Here is a 10,263-nt window from a genome sequence, read left to right as displayed (position 1 = left end):
TAGGGAAAGTAACTAGTTGAAAAAGTAGTGAGTCTCACTACCGCCTTGCCATCATCATTTGTGTCTCATGGTTTTACTTTGTACTGTTTATAATGATCATCATGGACATGAATTAATACATGTCTACACTACATTGTAAAAAGTATTTTCCATTTTTTATATATCCAATAATAATAATAATAATTTTTTCAAAAAAATGATGAAAATTATGATTCATTATAAATATATTTTTCAGGCCATAGCCTTGTAAGGAAATAAAACCTTAGGGTTTCATTATTATGTCACAGCCTTGTCTAAGCTATAGACCTTTTTCAACTAAACCCTTGGTCCAATACCTCAGTTCTACACAGGAGGACGGGGTACTATCCACTGGTGCGCCACTTAATACTTGATCTAGAGAGACCCCCAGACCGGCCCAGATTGGTCAAACGACTTGATGGTGATGCTAGCAAGGGTTAGCCGCATGCGGTATATTGCATACCATGTTGGATTACTGTTATTGTTGCAGTGGGTTATATGTGTCCCATCATGAAATGTTGGACGTCTTCCTAAGCGTGGGTGCTGGGCCTGGATGTTTTTTCTTTATTATTGCTAAATGTATCACATGAGGTATCACATGAGACACAAATATGTATATCTCGATTTCTCTTTCAGCACAACCTTTTATGTTGACCAGGAAAAATTTAAATAATACATTTAGGTGACCAAGAATTAATAATAAATGTTATGTGCTATGTAAGCTTTAGTACTTTTATGCAACAATGTTCAATTAGATTTGGGAGAATACGTGTACAGCTTTGAGAAGAAGATGGTCTTTACAGAGGAATGGTTGACAGCAGGAGTCAGCTATGGGACACAGAGTGTACTTAACTCTGTTCATACCATAATTTTTCATAGTGTGACGGTTCTATATAAACTGCAGACTGGAAACAAAAGGTCTACTCATAGTGCTAGCCTCCTAGTTCTTCATAAAATCTTGGTTCTCCTGGTACTCTGCTTGGAGTAGTCTCATTCCTGGAGCAGAGGAGTAGTGCTACAGCATGGTGATGTAGTGATCTTTAAAGAGGCGGATATTTAGCATCAGAGGCTCCTCGTGAAGGCCAGGTGATAGTAGCCACAGGATGCTCTCAAGGTAAACGTTATCCATCGAGGCACCAGAGCATTGTTTCATTAATTCATGTCAGATGGAGCTGGGCTCCAGGCACCACCTCAGCTTGTGTTTGGCCTCAGAGTCATCAACTTGAAGGCTGTGAGGGTGACGCCTCCTTATAGTCCTAAGGACTCAAAGCATATGCCAGAAGACAAACACCTTCAAGTGTGCTTAACTCGGATGAACCCTGTGATCCCGCTGCTGTTTGATGTGCAGTGCTTGTTTTAGTGGGAACGCTTTATACAGCAAACAGTGATAATTGACATTTCTAAGCACTAAAGTCTGCTTTAGATTTACTTACTGTTAAACCACAGATCTTTGCGCTAGAGCTCCTGGGAAGACGTGATGTGACTGAAGGTGAATGTCAGGCATGTATCATCTGAGAGGCCAAGATTCAACACCAGGGCTAGAAGAGAGAGGATTAGAACATTTAGTGAACATTCAGGCTATTTGATGGCAGCAACAGGCTTCTAACAATGGCTGATTTGATAATGTGAAACGCGCTTTGCATGATTTACTTGTGGACACTTGCGTGAGGAGTCTATCATTTTATAGTCCACCAAAACTCAAAAACACCCACAATACCTCCTGTACTCCCATTATTTCACATCTCAATCCTTCATTTATTGTTTAAACCATTGGCACACATACCCCTCCACAATCTGAAACATTCTTCAAAAAGCCATTTGCATGCTCTGAATTTGCAGTTTGAGCCAGACCTACTGTTTTGCTTTGGTGGGTGACCTGTGTTCAGCATTAGTGCAGGTGGAGGGCCAAAGGTTTCTCTAAACACTGTCTGTCTCCTCTCCCCAGTGTCCCACACTTTCATCAAGGAGCTAAGCAGCACAGCTCAAAGACGTAGGGGGCTCTCCATGCCCCCGGGAGGATGGAGAAGGCTGCACATCAAAGGCCCATGCCTGCTCACAGCACACACCAGGAAAGCCAGGTGTCCATCCTGCTCGCAGCACACATCAGGACAGCCAGGCGTCCATCCTGGTCGCAGCACACATCAGGGAGGCAATGAGTCCATCCTGCTCGCAGCACAAATCAGGACAGACTGGCTTCCATCCTGCTTGCAGCACACATCAGGGAGGCCAGGCGTCCATCCTGCTCACAGCACACATCAGGGAGGTCAGGAGTCCATCCTGCTCGCAGCACACATCAGGGAGGCCAGGGGTACATCCTGCTCCCAGCACACATCAGGGAGGCCAGGCGTCCATCCTGCTCGCAGCACACATCAGGGAGGGAAGGAGTACATCCTGCTCCTAGCACACATCTGGGAGGCCAGGGGTCCATCCCGCTCCCAGCACACATCTGGGAGGCCAGGCTTCCATCCTGCTCGCAGCACACATCAGGGAGGTCAAGAGTACATCCTGCTCCCAGCACACATCAGCGAGTCCAGGTGTCACTACTGCTCGCAGCACACATCAGGGAGGTCAGGGGTCCATCCTGCTCGCAGCACACATTAGGGAGGCCAGGCGTTCATCCTGCTCCCAGCACACATCAGGGAGGCCAGGGGTCCATCCTGCTCGCAGCACACATCAGGGAGGCCAGGTGCCCATCCTGCTCGCAGCACACATCAGGGAGGCCAGGCTTTCATCCTGCTTGCAGCCGACATCAGGGAGGCCAGGTGTCCATCCTGCTCGAAGCACACATTAGGGAGGCCAGGCGTTCATCCTGCTCCCAGCACACATCAAGGAGGCCAGGGGTCCATCCTGCTCGCAGCACACATCAAGGAGGCCAGGTGCCCATCCTGCTCGCAGCACACATCAGGGAGGCCAGGCTTTCATCCTGCTCGCAGCACACATCAGGGAGGCCATGCGTCCATCCTGCTCGAAGCACACATCAGGACAGAGAGGCTTCCATCCTGCTCGCAGTACACATCAGGGAGGCCAGGCGTCCATCCTGCTCGCAGCACACATCAGGGAAATCAGGAGTACATCCTGCTCCCAGCGAACATCAGGGAGGCCAGGCATCCATCCTGCTAGCAGCACACATCAGGGAGGCCAGGTGTCCAGCCTGCTCCCTGCACACATCAGGGAGGCCAGGTGTGAATACTGCTCGCAGCACACATCAGGGAGTTCAAGAGTACATCCTGCTCCCAGCACACATCAGGGAGATCAAGAGTACATCCTGCTCACAGCACACATCAGGGAGGCCAGGCGTCCATCCTGATCGCAGCACACATCAGGGAGTCCAGGCGTCCATCCTGCTCGCAGCACACATCAAGATTTCTAGCCGTCCAATTACCCTGACAGGGAATCGCCTTGCAGAACGCCATTGCAGTGATGGCTCTCAAATAGAAAAATGCAGAATGTGACCTTGTTATTTTACCCAGCTATGCCAGACATTTTCCTATGTGAGAAGCGATCTAGAGATAAAGTGTGGGAAGGCGATGGGAGGACTTGCATGCCACCAACCAGCTGAACGCAACGGCCATCCTGGAAAACTGCTGGTAGCAGCAGCTGACTAAAGTAGCCTCTCCATAAATCTAGATCTTTGACAACATTCAACAATGTTAAAATAATTATCAGACCCTCAGTTGGCTGCCTCATCAGTATGCCTTCTCCCACACTAGTGGTTAAAGCTTAGTAGTTTATCTTAGCTGGGGTCCATTAGTGTTCGGTAAACAACCTTATATCAGACCCCATTATGGGCCCGGGGGAACAGGGGGAGCAGTGGCTACTCGCTCACAGCAGTGGGGGCTATGGTAATTTGCGTCTGAGGTCTATCCGACTATAGGTCTGCAAACTGGGCCAAGGAGAACCCCTTCTGCACTTGATACCCAGGGGAGCAAGGGAAGCAGCCTCAGGCTTCTCAGTGCGAGCAGTGCAAAGCGATGGCAGCGGTCACAGGCTTCTCAGTGATGAGCAGTGCGTAGCAAATCTTTAACATGTGTTTCCTGAACACCAGGACTCACTCCTAGCTTGCACTCCTTTATATTTTCCTTAAATGATTACTCCATAGTTTTTTGTTTGATTGTTTGCAAAATTTATTTTCATTTTCAAACTTTGTTATTTAGCGAGTTTCTTTTCTCATATAACATTTCATCTTCTGTATCATATTTTTCGCCCAATTTATGTATCAAACCCAATGCATTTCAAGCGATAACGCCCTTCGTCAGGGGATTTCTTATCTGAAAATTTATTTTCATTTTCAAACTTTGTTAGTTAGCGAGTTTCTTTTCTCATATAACATTTCATTTTCTGTATAATATTTTTCGCCCAATTTATGTATCAAACCCAATGCATTTCAAGCGATAACGCCCTTCGTCAGGGGATTTCTTATCTGAAAACATGAATATATATTCATGAGTACACATGTAACATAAATTTACAACCATTAACAATGCACATTATCCATGATGATTCAATCTCTGTCATACTTTGGAAAACATAAATGAACCGTGAATTTGTGGGGATACTAGTGAACGTGACAGTGTTGCTATGATACCTTCCATCCCAGTTTAAACAAAAGTGTCAGCATATCAGTACTGACCTTAAAATGGTTGTGGGTTGTGTTCCAAGCTGTGGAATCAAAAAAGAAGAAAGTATAATGGTAACCCGGTCGTTGTAAGCAGTGTCTGATTCTACTGATTAGACATATCAAAGGAGCCGTGTCCTAACCCGACGTTGAAGCGTGTTTCCTCTCCACGCTAACTCGGCGTGCCTCACTCTCTACGCGCTGTTTCCCTGACTCTATGATATATTCTGTGTCACGTGGTATCGGTAGTGGGCCGGCGTTTTCGAACGTGAGGTTGTGCGGGGTGTGGTTGGAATACTACGTGGGAAATTTGCAAGTGTGAATAATGCGTCAGACAATTTCATGGATGACTAATAAAACAGGTTGTACATGACTATTTACAAAAACAATTGTTGACAAGTCAAAACGGTCTGTCAGATGAAAACTGTTCTCTGGAATGTTCAAAAAATATTCGTAAATTTACAGAAAGCAATTTAAATCCATCCATTCACTTAGTCCTTTTGGATGTGTTGTGCAAAGGTAATTGATCCAGAATACTTCCCTCCTTAATAGGTAGTTATTATTGTCTCTTCCTGGGAGGGTTGCAACCATTTCCAAAATACAAAATTTCAATTGGCTCACATTATGATTCGCTTCGTTAAAGTGAACTGCCACCATTGATTTCTGATTTTTTAGTCTGATGTTACTTTTGTGTTCGACAATTCTTGTTTTTATTTTTCTTTGAGTTTTTCCCACGTAGGATAAGCCGCATGGGCATCGAAGCATGTATATAACATTGCTGGAATCACATGTACCTGAGCCTTTAAAATTTATAGGCGTGCCCTTGGTGGGGTGATTGATGGTGCTGCCTTTGATAATGGCGGAACAATTGCCGCAGTTGTGGCATGGTAGTGTGCCAGTGTATTTTGTATGTAGTTGTTTGTTAGTTGACTTAAGTAATTCCTTCAAGTTTTTGGTTCTCTCATATGCAAAAATTGGCACTTTGCTGAAAATTCCTTTGAAGTCTTCCTCCAGAGCTAGTAATGGCCAATGATTTCTGATGATTCTTTTTATTTTTGAACTGCGTGTTGAAAATTTGGAAACAAACACACTTCTTTGTTCATCTGGTTTGTTAGTAGGTGTTAATAGATGTTGTCGTTGTAATTTATCTGCTCTCTCAGCTGCTGACTCCAGGATGGGTTCAGGATATCCTCTCTTTTTAAATTTCTGTATTGTCTCCATTTTATGTTTGACGTATAGTTCAATGGTGGATGCAATTCTTTTAATTCTGAGAAGTTGTGAAAATGGTAAATGATGTTTCAAAGAACCTTGGTGAAAACTGTTGTAGTGTAATAAGTTGTTCCTGTCCGTACTTTTTGTGAAAACGATGGTGGTGATTTTTCCTTCTTTGTTTGTTAATTGTACATCCAAAAATGATAACTCTGTTTTGTTTACAGTAAATGTGAATTGGATTCTTTTGTTTATTGAGTTTAAGTTGGTTATCGCTTGTCTTAAACTATCTTCTGTACCTTTCCATAAGACGAAGACATCGTCTATGTATCTCCTGTAAACAATTAGGTTGTTTATCCAATTTTCATCCTCCAGTATGTTGTCTGTCCCAAATCTGTGCATGAATATATTTGCATAAGTGGGCGCGGCACAATTGCCCATAGATGTTCCGGACGCTTGTACATAAAATTTGTCTGACCATTTGAAGTAACTGTGATACAGTGTAAAATGTAACAGCTCCATCAGAAATATCTTTAAGCCCTCTGTTTTGTCCTCTTGTATAAGCATGCTTTCAACAGCTGATATACCTAGATCGTGTGGTATGGAGGTGTATAGCGATTTGACGTCAATACTTGCCATTATCATGTCTTTTGTGAAATTTGATTGTTCTTTGTCCAAGATGTTTAGAAAATGGGTGGTGTCCTTGATGTAGGTGCTTGTTTTTTGTACAATCGTCTATAAGTGTTTGTCCAAATACTTTCCGATTGGTTCGTGTATTGAGCCCACTGTTGATACAATTGGACGTAGTGGAGGGAATTTTGGGTCCTTGTGTATTTTGGGTATCATATATATATAGGGAATAGATGGATTTTCCTTAATGAGGTATTCTTTCTCCTTTTGGTCTATGATACCATTGTCTATTGCTTTTTCAATGATGGTTCTCAAAAAAATTTCAAATTCTTTGGTAGGATCCATTGTCATAATGGTGTACGTATTGCGATCTTGAACATGGTTCTCAACATTTTGTAGGTAGTAGGTTGTGTCCATTATGACTAAGGCACCGCCTTTGTCTGCTTGCCTTATTGTGATTAATTCGTTGTTGGCCAGTTTCTGTAGTACAATCCTCTCCTCTTTGGTCATGTTTGAATATTTTGGTTTTGGTGTTTTGAATATCGTTTCAATTTCAGTAATGACTACTTTCTCGAATGCATCTAACACCTTATGACTCGTAGGAGCCAGAAATTTGCTTTTGCTTCTTAGACCCATGAGTGTGTTTTCTTTCGTTGGGGTAATCGATGGTTCGACAATGTTATTGAAAAAGTGTCTTAGCCTTAAAGATCTCAGAAATTTGTACAAGCATACTTTGGTTTCCAAGAAGTTTGAGTGGTACGTTGGAACGTATGATGACCCTTTCTGTAGCGTTTTGAGTTCCTTGTCACTTAAAGTTTGACTCGATATGTTTATAACTAGGTTTTCGGATTCTGACTCCTTGTGTTTAACGCTACTGCGTCTTTGGTTGATTGTTGTGATGGAAGGAAATTAACGATAGAAAATTGAGAAAGTTTAAAAGGGACACAACGGACTACCGCTTGGGCGAAGTTTACTCATGGGCGGACATATACGCCAAAAGACGCCAACAGAAACCCAATGCATCAACGGACGACACATCGTCAGATGATTCGCAGTACAAACGACCCACATTTGAAAGAAGAGCCAGACAGGGCCAATCTGCAGAAACGACGAGTCAAACAACTGACAAAGGAACCACAGCTTCCACATCACAACAATCAACGGCGGCTTTTTTAGAGACAGGCCCAGGACCAGATGTAGAACCCGGAGGAGCAAAAAAACAAACAACCAAAGACGCAGTAGCGTTAAACACAAGGAGTCAGAATCCGAAAACCTAGTTATAAACATATCGAGTCAAACTTTAAGTGACAAGGAACTTAAAACGCTACAGAAAGGGTCATCATACGTTCCAACGTACCACTCAAACTTCTTGGAAACCAAAGTATGCTTGTACAAATTTCTGAGATCTTTAAGGCTAAGACACTTTTTCAATAACATTGTCGAACCATCGATTACCCCAACGAAAGAAAACACACTCATGGGTCTAAGAAGCAAAAGCAAATTTCTGGCTCCTACGAGTCATAAGGTGTTAGATGCATTCGAGAAAGTAGTCATTACTGAAATTGAAACGATATTCAAAACACCAAAACCAAAATATTCAAACATGACCAAAGAGGAGAGGAATGTACTACAGAAACTGGCCAACAACGAATTAATCACAATAAGGCAAGCAGACAAAGGCGGTGCCTTAGTCATAATGGACACAACCTACTACCTACAAAATGTTGAGAACCATGTTCAAGATCGCAATACGTACACCATTATGACAATGGATCCTACCAAAGAATTTGAAAAAATTTTGAGAACCATCATCGAAAAAGCAATAGACAATGGTATCATAGGCCAAAAGGAGAAAGAATACCTCATTAAGGAAAATCCATCTATTACCTATATATATATGATACCCAAAAGTCACAAGGACCCAAAATTCCCTCCACTACGTCCAATTGTATCAACAGTGGGCTCAATACACGAACCAATCGGAAAGTATTTGGACAAACACTTATAGACGATTGTACAAAAAACAAGCACCTACATCAAGGACACCACCCATTTTCTAAACATCTTGGACAAAGAACAATCAAATTTCACAAAAGACATGATAATGGCAAGTATTGACGCCAAATCGCTATACACCTCCATACCACACGATCTAGGTATATCAGCAGTTGAAAGCAAGCTTATACAAGAGGACAAAACAGAGGGCTTAAAGATATTTCTGATGGAGCTGTTACATTTTACACTGTATCACAGTTACTTCAAATGGTCAGACAAATTTTATGTACAAGCGTCCTGTACATCTATGGGCAATTGTGCCGCGCCCACTTATGCAAATATATTCATGCACAGATTTGAGACAGACAACATACTGGAGGATGAAAATTGGATAAACAACCTAATTGTTTACAGGAGATACATAGACGATATTTTCGTCTTATGGAAAGGTACAGAAGATAGTTTAAGACAAGCGATAACCAACTTAAACTCAATAAACGAAAGAATCCAATTCACATTTACTGTAAACAAGACAGAGTTATCATTTTTGGATGTACAATTAACAAACAAAGAAGGAAAAATCACCACCAGCGTTTTCACAGAAAGTACGGACAGGAACAACTTATTACAATACAACAGTTTTCACCAAGGTTCTTTGAAACATCATTTACCATTTTCACAACTTCTCAGAATTAAAAGAATTGCATCCACCAATGAACTAAACGTCAAACATAAAATGGAGACAATACAGAAATTCAAAAAGAGAGGATATCCTGAACCCATCCTGGAGTCAGCAGCTGAGAGAGCAGATAAATTACAACGACAACATCTATTAACACCTACTAACAAACCAGATGAACAAAGAAGTGTGTTTGTTTCCAAATTTTCAACACGCAGTTCAAAAATAAAAAGAATCATCAGAAATCATTGGCCATTACTAGCTCTGGAGGAAGACTTCAAAGGAATTTTCAGCAAAGTGCCAATTTTTGCATATGAGAGAACCAAAAACTTGAAGGAATTACTTAAGTCAACTAACAAACAAGTACATACAAAATACACTGGCACACTACCATGCCACAACTGCGGCAATTGTTCCGCCATTATCAAAGGCAGCACCATCAATCACCCCACCAAGGGCACGCCTATAAATTTGAAAGTCTCAGGTACATGTGATTCCCGCAATGTTATATACATGCTTCGATGCCCATGCGGCTTATCCTACGTGGGAAAAACTCAAAGAAAAATAAAAACAAGAATTGTCGAACACAAAAGTAACATCAGACTAAAAAATCAGAAATCAACGGTGGCAGTTCACTTTAACGAAGCGAATCATAATGTGAGCCAATTGAAATTTTGTATTTTGGAAATGGTTGCAACCCTCCCAGGAAGAGACAATAATAACTACCTATTAAGGAGGGAAGTATTCTGGATCAATTAACTTTGCACAACACATCCAAAAGGACTAATTGAACGGATGGATTTAAATTGCTTTCTGTAAATTTACGAATATTTTTTGTACATTCCAGAGAACAGTTTTCATCTGACAGACCGTTTTGACTTGTCAACAATTGTTTTTGTAAATAGTCATGTACAACCTGTGTTATTAGTCATCCATGAAATTGTCTGACGCATTATTCACACTTGCAAATTTCCCACGTAGTATTCCAACCACACCCCCGCACAACCTCACGTTTGAAAACGCCGGCCAATTACCGATACCACGTGACACAGAATATATCATAGAGTCAGGGAAACAGCGCGTAGAGAGTGACGCACGCCGAGTTAGCGAGGAGAGG

Source organism: Lissotriton vulgaris, chromosome 3_1, assembly GCF_964263255.1.
Source record: "Lissotriton vulgaris chromosome 3_1, aLisVul1.2, whole genome shotgun sequence".
NCBI classification, from domain to species: Eukaryota; Metazoa; Chordata; class Amphibia; order Caudata; family Salamandridae; genus Lissotriton; species Lissotriton vulgaris.
The sequence above is the reverse complement of the archived record's forward strand: the minus strand, read 5'-3'. Positions refer to the sequence as shown.